The sequence below is a fragment of the Lichenostomus cassidix genome, unplaced genomic scaffold (genome assembly GCF_008360975.1).
Source record: "Lichenostomus cassidix isolate B80296 unplaced genomic scaffold, HeHo_3.0 HiC_scaffold_47, whole genome shotgun sequence".
In the NCBI taxonomy this organism is placed as follows: Eukaryota; Metazoa; Chordata; class Aves; order Passeriformes; family Meliphagidae; genus Lichenostomus; species Lichenostomus cassidix.
The window spans coordinates 490,465-499,419 of NW_028147553.1; the positions used below are offsets into that span (position 1 = coordinate 490,465).

The 8,955-nt window shown below is 51.1% G+C and overlaps 1 long non-coding RNA gene across 1 annotated transcript; it reads right to left on the reverse strand.

Annotated features, from left to right (window-relative positions):
• Positions 1-6,219: 6,219 nt before the first annotated feature.
• LOC146422082 (uncharacterized) lies at positions 6,220-8,168 on the reverse strand. The gene is made up of 3 exons (XR_014848372.1): positions 8,131-8,168; positions 7,280-7,354; positions 6,220-6,357 (listed from the first exon to the last, which is right to left on the reverse strand). It is a non-coding gene; the product is annotated as an uncharacterized LOC146422082 (long non-coding RNA).
• Between the last annotated feature and the right edge of the window lie 787 nt (positions 8,169-8,955).

An 8,955-nucleotide genomic window follows, 5' to 3' on the forward strand; every position in this document is an offset into this window, starting at 1 on the left:
TCTTTCCTCCAGCTTTTGCAACACTTCTCTACCATCCATAACCCCCTCAGTGCCTCCTTCTATGCCCATTCAGCTACTTCATCCTTGTCACCAACCCACTGCCAGGCTTTCCTGTTCCATACTCCTCCTACTTCCTGACCCAAAAATCCACGTACCATTCCATTCCAGGGAGGGTTATCACATAGTCATCATTTGTCTTCACCTAAACACTCATATCCACCTGTATCCACCAGTCTTCCTCAAGACAGCTACTTTGCACTTACTCACTCACGGACAGACAGTGAGCCAGCCACCTACCTACCTAGCTAGCTACCTAGCTAGCTAGCTAGCTAGCTGATCACATTCAGGGAAAACTATTCCTCAGTCATCTCACCTTCTGTGAGAGGTCCAAGCCTGCAGCTGCACTCCAAATGGTCCAAGCTTCATTGTGCACCGAGCAAAGAGGATCTGCTTGCAGGAAGTAGGTTTGTACCCACTGTCCCCCAGCTCAGGGGGGAACAGGAGGCCTTTGCCTACATGCTGTCATGTCTGCTGCCAGGCCATAAACATCTACCCTCCTTGGCCCACCTGTGCAAATCCCCATCCAGCCCCACGTGCCATAACCATACCATTTTCATGTCATAGTTACCTTACAGGGTGTTTCAATGCATTCCACACGCTCTGCAGTGCTAGGCCTTGCACCGCAGCAATGCATGTATATCCACACATCTGGAGCCTGCTGCAAGATGCTGCCCCTGCTTTGCCAGGGGGACAAGCCTGGCCATGGACCCATGACTTCAGCCTATATTAACCTACCTCAGGATGGCCCCGGGACCTATGGACCGCTCACATTGCTTTGTCCATGTTTGTTCCTGTGGCCCTACCTGTCCCTCCCCTCTTCTTTTTCTCTTCCTCTCTGTCCTTGTCTCTTTCAAACCTAAGACCAGTTGCCAGTGACAGGATACAACCTGCCAGGGTCTCCTTTGCACATCCATTCCTTCCCAGGTATTTGTAGAGAACGTCACAAGTTCCATCAGAAACACTACCTCGACACCAGAGGGCGCTGTAGGAGTGGATTTCCATCCCTTTTGGGCCTGCCGTCCTGTATTTCAAAGCCATTGCCTTCGTAGCACCCTTTCTGCTCATAACTGTAATTCTTTGCAACATCGACCTCCTAGACATGTCTTACCGTGTCTTACACATGCCACTCACACCTCACAGGTCTCACAATTACTGCAGCGAGCCTGTAAACACCACCTGTGCAACTCTGCCTATGTGCATACAGTATCACTCTCCCTATGTGCACACAGTATCTCTTTGTGCTTTTCTCTTTCACTCTCAAATCTATGCCTGAGCATGTAGCAAAATTCAAGTGCTCCATGCTTGCTTCTCAGGAATGCATGCCTCCTGCTCCGGCAAGTGCAACACTTTTGAAACGTGACACATACCTTCTCATATCAGCATGCTTAGGACAGCCAGAGCTGCATGCTCCCTGAGGACAGATTCTTTGCCATTTCTGCCTTGACAATCACACCGAGTGCCAGTCCACGGAGCTCCACACGGATGTAGTGTCCTTGCAATACAGGCAACCCTGTGAAACACACAAAGGCTGTTACTGCAACCTGTACATCCCTGCCCGTTCCCTGTCACCGAGACAGTTCAAGACATGTTCTTTCCTCCAGCTTTTGCAAGCCTCTTCTACAATCCATAACCCCATCCGTGCCTTCTTCTAAGCCCATTCACCTACTTCATCCTTCTCACTTACCTGCTCCCAGGCTTTCTTGTTCTATACTCCTCCTACTTCCTGACCCAAACCTCCACGTAGCATTCCATTCCAGGGAGGGTTATCATGTACTCATCATTCTTCTTCAGCAAAACATTCATATACACCTCTATTCACCAGTCTCCCTTAAGACAGCTACTTTGCTGTGACTGACTGACTGACTGACAGCCAGCCAGCCAGCCAACCAACCAGCCAACCAACCAACCAGCCAGCCTGCCAGCCAGCTAGCTAGCCAGCCAGCCAGCCAGCCAGCCAGCCAGCCAGCCCACCAGCCAGCCAGCCAGCCAGCCAGCCAGCCAGCCAGCCACCTAGGTAGCTAGCTAGCTAGGTAGCTAGCTGATCAAATCCAGGGAAAATTATTCCTCGCTCATCTCACCTTCTGCAAGAGGTCAAAGCCTGCAGCTGCACTCCAAGCTGTTGAAGCCTCAGCACGCATCAGGTCCACAGGGTACCCTTGCAGGAAGCAGCTTTCTACCCACTGTCCCCCAGCTGAGGGGGGAACAGGAGGCCTTTGCCTACATGCTGTCATCTGTGCTTACAGGCCATAAACATCTACCCTCCTTGGCCCACCTGTGCAAATCTTCACGCATCCCCCCATGCCATAACCATGCCATTTTCATGTCACAGTTACCTTACAGGGTCTTTCAATGCCTTCTACATGCTCTGCAGTGATAGGCCTTTCACTGCAGCATGGCATATATATTCACACAGCTGCAGCCTGCTGCAAGATGCTGCCCCTGCTTTGCCAGGGGGACAGGCCTGGCCATCGGCCCGTGACTTCGGGCTATATTAACCTACGTCAGGATGCTCCTGGGACCCATGGACTGCTCACATTGCTTTGTGCTTGTGCCTTATAGCTACTAACAAATGACAGTGAGAGGACACACTGTCTGAGGATCTCCTTTGCATATTCATTCCTCCACTGCTATTTCTACAGAATGTCACAAATTCCATCAAAACAACTATGTACACACAGGAGGACACTGTAGGAGTGGACTTAGTTGCAGCCTACCGTGTTGCATTGCAAAGCCATTTCCATCGTAGCACTCTTTCTGTTCAGAACTCCAATTCCTTGCAGCACCTACCTCCCATGTCTTACCCATGGCACTTACAAATCACAGGTGTCATCTCACAAGTACCGCACCCAGTCTATCAACACACCTCGCACAATTCTCTACATGCGCACAGAGGATCTCTTTGCACTTCTCACTTTCACTCTCCAATCTCTGCCTCAGCACGTACAATACCTCAACCCCTCCGCTTTTGCTTCTCAGCAATGCATGCCTCCTACTATGGCAAGTGCAACACTTCTCAAACACAACACATACCTTCCCATATCCACATCTGTAGGACAGCCACAACTGCGTGCTCCAACAGGACAGATTCTTCTCCATTTCCATCTTCACTGTCACACCCAGTGCCAGCACATGTAGCTCCACATGGATGCAGCACCATTGTGACACAGGCAGCCCTGTGAAACACACAAATCCCGTCACTGACACCGTCCATCCCTGCCCATCCCTGTCAGCGAGACATTTATGGCCACCTTCTTTCCTACAGCTTTTCTAACACTCTTATACAATCATGAATCCCCTCATTACCCCCTTCTGTGTCATTTCACATACTTCATCTTTCTCACTAAGCCACTCTGTGGGTCTCTTGTGACATACTCAGAATCTGCAGTGGCCCAAACATCCACATAGCATTCCATTTCAGGGATAATTGTCACACACTGCTTGTCCTTGCTCAGCAAACATCCATATACCACTCCATCCACAAGTGTCCCTGCACACTGCCGCTTTGCAAGGACAATGGGCCCGCTCTTTACACGGATGGAAAATTATTCCTAGGTCATCTCACCTTCTGGGACAGCTGTGTATGCACTAAGACCCGAGCCAGGAGCTGCACAGCAAATCCACTAGGCCTCAGTATGCAGCGGGCGAGGAGGATGTGCCCGCAGGAACCGGGTTCGTACAGACCGTCCCGCAGCTCAGGGCGGATCGGGAGGCCTCGGGGTACGTGCGGTAAGCTGCGGTCTCACGCAATACACAAGCATCCTCTTTGGCCCCCCCGTGGAAAGCCTCAGCCAGCCGCACATGAAATAACCGTGCCATTTTCACGTCACAGGCACCTTACAGGCCCTTTCTACTCATTAGGGGCCCTGCACAGTGCTAGGCCACATACCACAGGAGTGCATTGAAAGCAAGAGATGTGGAGTCTGCTGCAACTCACCGATCCCACTCGCCCGGGGGGACAGGCCTGGGCACAGTGCCATCGCTTCAGGGTCCATGAATCGACGTCACGATGCTGCGGTGACTCACGCAGTGCCGATAAAGCTTTGTTCCTGTCCCTGGCCGTGAGGCCATCTGTTGTTCCACCGCTCTTTTTCTGTCCTCTTTTGCTCCTTGTGTCTCATACCTATGAGCAAATCCAAGGGAGAGGACACACAGTGTGAAGGTGTCCTTTGCCCCTCATTTAATTCTGAGGTGTTTATAGACACCCTTGTCATTGTCATGAACACCAGTATGGAAACACAACAGGCTACCGCATGAGTGCACTCACCTCACACCCAGCCTGCTACTTTGCATTCCAAGCCATTTCCTTTGTAACACTTTGCACAGAACTGTAATCCCTTCAAGCACCTACCTCCGATCTCTTAGATGGGTCACTTGCAACTCACAGGTGTCACAATTTTTGCATGCAGCTTGTAAACGCACCCTGCATAGTTTTCTGTATGCACACAGAATATCACTTGCCACCTCTCTATTTCTGTTCCAAACCTCTGCCTCAACATGTATGAGAACTCAGGTGCTCTGTGTTTGTTTCTCACCAAGACATACCTCCTGCTATGTATACTATGACACTCTTTAAATACCAAACATACCTTCCCATATTCACATCAGAGGACATCCCGATGTGAAGGCTCCAGCTGGGCACTTTCTTCTAAATGTCTGCCTTCACAATCCCACCCTGTGCCAGCACATGTTGCTCCATATGGATGCATTACCCTTGCAATGCAGGCAGCCCTGTGAAACACACAAATACCGTCACTGACCCTGTACATCCCTTTCCATACCTGTCAGCAAGACATTTCAAGCTGCCTTCTTTCCTAAAGCTTTTACAACAGTCTTATACAATCAGGAACCCCCTCATCGCCCCCTTCTCTGTCATTTGACAGACTTGATCCTTCTCACTAAGCCACTCACGGTCTTTTTTGCCATGTAATCATAGTATGTACTGACCTGAACACCCACATACCATTCCATTTCAGGGATTGCTGTCACACATTCATCATCCTTACTCACTCCGTCATTCCTACAGATCTCCATCCACAGGCCTCCCTCAAGACAGATACTTTGCACTGACAGGCAGCCACCTTGTTATATTCACGGAGAATTACTTCTCAGCCATCTCACCGTCCGGGACAGGCGTGTAGGCAATAATGCCCAAGCCCGAGAACGCCCTCTGAATTGTCCAGGCCTCAGCATGCAGCGGGCGAACAGTAAACGCTCGCAGGATCCAGGCTCGTACATGCCGGCAGGAACTAGGTTTGTACATACTCTCCCCCACCTCAGGGGGAAGCAGGAGGCCTTCGGGTACCTGCCGTAAGCTCCGCTCACGTGCCACAGACATCTATCCTCTTTGCCTCAGCTGTGGGAAGCCTCACCCACCCTTACATGACATAAGCTTGCCATTTCCTATGTCACAGGCACCTTATAGGGTGTTTTCAATCCATTCCACACTGTCCGCAGTGCTAGGCCACATACCACAGCAGTGCATATGGAGCAACAGATGCTGAGCCTGCTGCCACACACTGAGCCCACTTTCCCAGGGGGACAACTCCGGCCACCGTCCCGTGGCTACGGGGTCCATTACCTGACGTCACGGTGCCCTCAGGACCCACGCAGTGTTGCCATAGGTCTGTGAGCCTTTCTGTGCACGCACGTCTTCTCTTTTCCACTCTCTTTTTTTTTCTTTCCTGGCGTCTTTTTGTCACTCCTCGCGTCTCATACCTAGAAAGAAATCCAAGTGAGAGGACACACTGTGCGAGGGTATCCTCTGCACGTTTTCACTTTCATCAGGACCACTGTGTGAACACTTCAGGCCACTGTAGGAGTGCAGTCACCCCACTTGCAGCCCGCTACCTGGCATTTCAAGGCCATCGCCTTTGTAGCACTTCTTCCCCACAGAACTGCCACGCTTTCCAGTACCTTCCTCCCACGTCTCGCACACGTCACTTACCACTCACAGGTGCCACAGTTATTGCACCAAGCTTGTAAACACGCTGTGCACGATGATGTGTATGCACACACATATCTCTTGGCACTTATCCATCTCGCTACCAAATGCCTGCCTAAACAGGGATGAAAGCAAAAATGCTCCACGTCCGCTTCTGAGCAACACATACCGTGCAGTATGGCAACTCTGACACGTTTGAAACACGACACATACCTTCCCTTATCCACGTCCAGAGGACAGGCAGAGGTGAAGGCTCCAGCAGGACACTTTCTTCTCCACGTCCGCCTTGACAATCACACCCAGTGCCAGCAGATGTAGCTCCACATGGATGCAGTAGCCTCGCAATGAAGGCAGCCCTGTGAAGCACACGAATACAGTCACCGAAAGATCCACATGAAATACACATCAAATTCCACTCTAGGGATTTCTGTCATAGACTCATAAATCTTTCTCAACCAAACATCCATATACAAGTCCATCCAAAAGGCTCCCTGCACGCAGCTGCTTTGCAGTGACAGTCAGGCAGCACATTACAAGCATGAAAAATTATTCCTAGGTCATCTCACCTTGTGGGACAGCTGTGTATGTATGCACTAAGATCAAAGCCAGCAGCTCCACTTCAAATCTTCTAGGCCTCAGTATGCAGCGGGCGAAGAGGATATGCCCGCAGGAAGCAGGTTTGTATACACTGTCCAGCAGCTCAGGGGGGAACGGGAGCCCTCGGGATCCACGTGATAAGCTCCCGTCTCACGCAGGCCACAGCTATCCTCCTTGGCCCACCTGTGGAAAGCCTCCCCCAGCCCCACAGTCCTCAGCCACGCCATTTTCCGTCACAGTTACCTAGCAGCATTTCCCGACGCATCGCACACTCTCCGCAGGCCTAGGCCTGGCACCACAGCACCGCATTCGCATCGACACATCTGGAGCCCGCCGCCAGACACCGACCCAGTTTTACCAGGGGGACAGGCCCGGGCATCGGCGCACGCCTTCCCCGAAGGAATGAACCCACATCACAACGCCCGCCGGGAACCACGGCCCGGTCATATGCTCTGTCGCTGTCCTGTTATGTGCCCCTACCTGTCCTTCCAATCTTCTTTTCCTCTCTTCTCTTCTCTCTCTTTCTGTCTCTCGTACCTACTGACAGGTGAAAGTGACAGGACCCACCGCCTGAGTATGTCTTCTCCACATCATTTCCTTCACAGGCATTTATACAAAACGTTATAAGCTCCTTCATAAACGGTACCTGCGCACAACGGGACGCTGTAGGAGAGGACTCACCTCCCTTCCAGCCTGCCGTGTTGCATTTCTAAGGCATTCCCCTCGGAGAACTTTGTGACTTTCAAAGAAACCTGTCTAGGAGAGAAACAGTAAAAACCTTAGCTGTCTGCTACATCTGCATACCATTAGCAGGCACTTGAACAGCAAGGAAGTGCCCAAACCAGGAAACAATGACTTCATTCTTACCCCTGTGTGCCTACTTACCATCTTTGACAAGTACAAACATTCACTTAGCCCCCACAGTCACGTACAAACCTGATGGTTCTTACCTGCTTTGGTTTTCCACCTTCATTTCAATGCTTTGCTCCTCATGTACAGCTAGTTCCACCTTTTTTTTTCCGGTTCCATGCGCTTTTGGTTTGTTTGCTCAATGTCTTTTCCTTTTCCTCTGCCATGGTGCCTTTATTTCAATTTTATTTTTTTTTTTTTTTTTTTAAAGGGAGCATGCCACCTTGGGTGCATCTCTGTTCCCTAGCATCCGTGCTTTTTCCTTTTTTTCCTGTCTTTTTTTTTTTTCCCATTACCAAATTATATATATTTCTACATATAATATATATTATAAATAAAATGTATATATACTATGCAAGACATCAGACATATAGTAACATATACAAATATATGAATTCCATTATATACCATATATATTATATGTATAATATCTAACATACATTCCATATATTTCATATATACCACATATGATATAGCCAACAGATAATATATATTACCTACTACCCATTTTATAGCCAAATATGATATGTATAATATCTATATTTCATATATCCACATAAAATACATAAAATTGATGTAACATACATATACTAGATATATTATTATACTCAGCTGCTGCTTACCGGGTTGCTGCTCCTCAGGCAACCGTCAGCAGGTGTTTCTGGGGGTGGTGATGCTCATCAGGCAACCGTCTGCAGGTGTTTCTGGGGGTGGTGATGCTCATCAGGTAACCATCTCCAGGTGTTTCTGGGGGTGGTGATGCTCATCAGTGCCGAACAGCTTGTACATCTGTGCGAAAGTCCAGAAGCCATACCTAGTGTTCCAAAAAATGCATTTTTCTGAAAGGAGCGACTATTCCATCTCAAGGTCCTGGTAAACACACCGAAAGCACCAGAGCCCACACAACAGGGCTACGCACTCTCCCGTCCCGGCAGCAGCCGCTCCACCTGCACAGCGTCCCGGCTCAGCCTCCACCCGAGCGCCCCGAACACCGGCACCACCCACGCCTCGCGGTGGCCAGCCGCTGCAGGTCCTCTACTCCCTGCCCGTTCCATCGTCCCCGACGTTCCTGTATGTGTGTGCCACTCAGTGTGGAGCACGTGCTGTTTTCCAGTATCTCCTTCTTACCTGCCCAGGCGCCGCGCTGACCGGACAGCCCCCACAGCCCGCAGTCAGTCCGTGCCGCAGACACCCGAGCAGCCGGGCCGCGAGCGCGCAGGACCCGTTGCGGGGACGCGGCCGCCGCCGTCGGTGCCCCCCCCGTCCCGTTCCCGGCGCGGGGACGCTGCCGCCGCCGCCCGCGCCCCCCCCCCTTCCCGGCGCCAGGACGCGGCCGCGGCCGGCGTGGCCCCCCCCCCCAGACTCCCGGCACGGGGATGCAGCTGAGGCTGGCCGTCCCCGTTTCCTTTGCGCCGCAAACAAACTGCTGCCGCCGCCGGGACATCCAC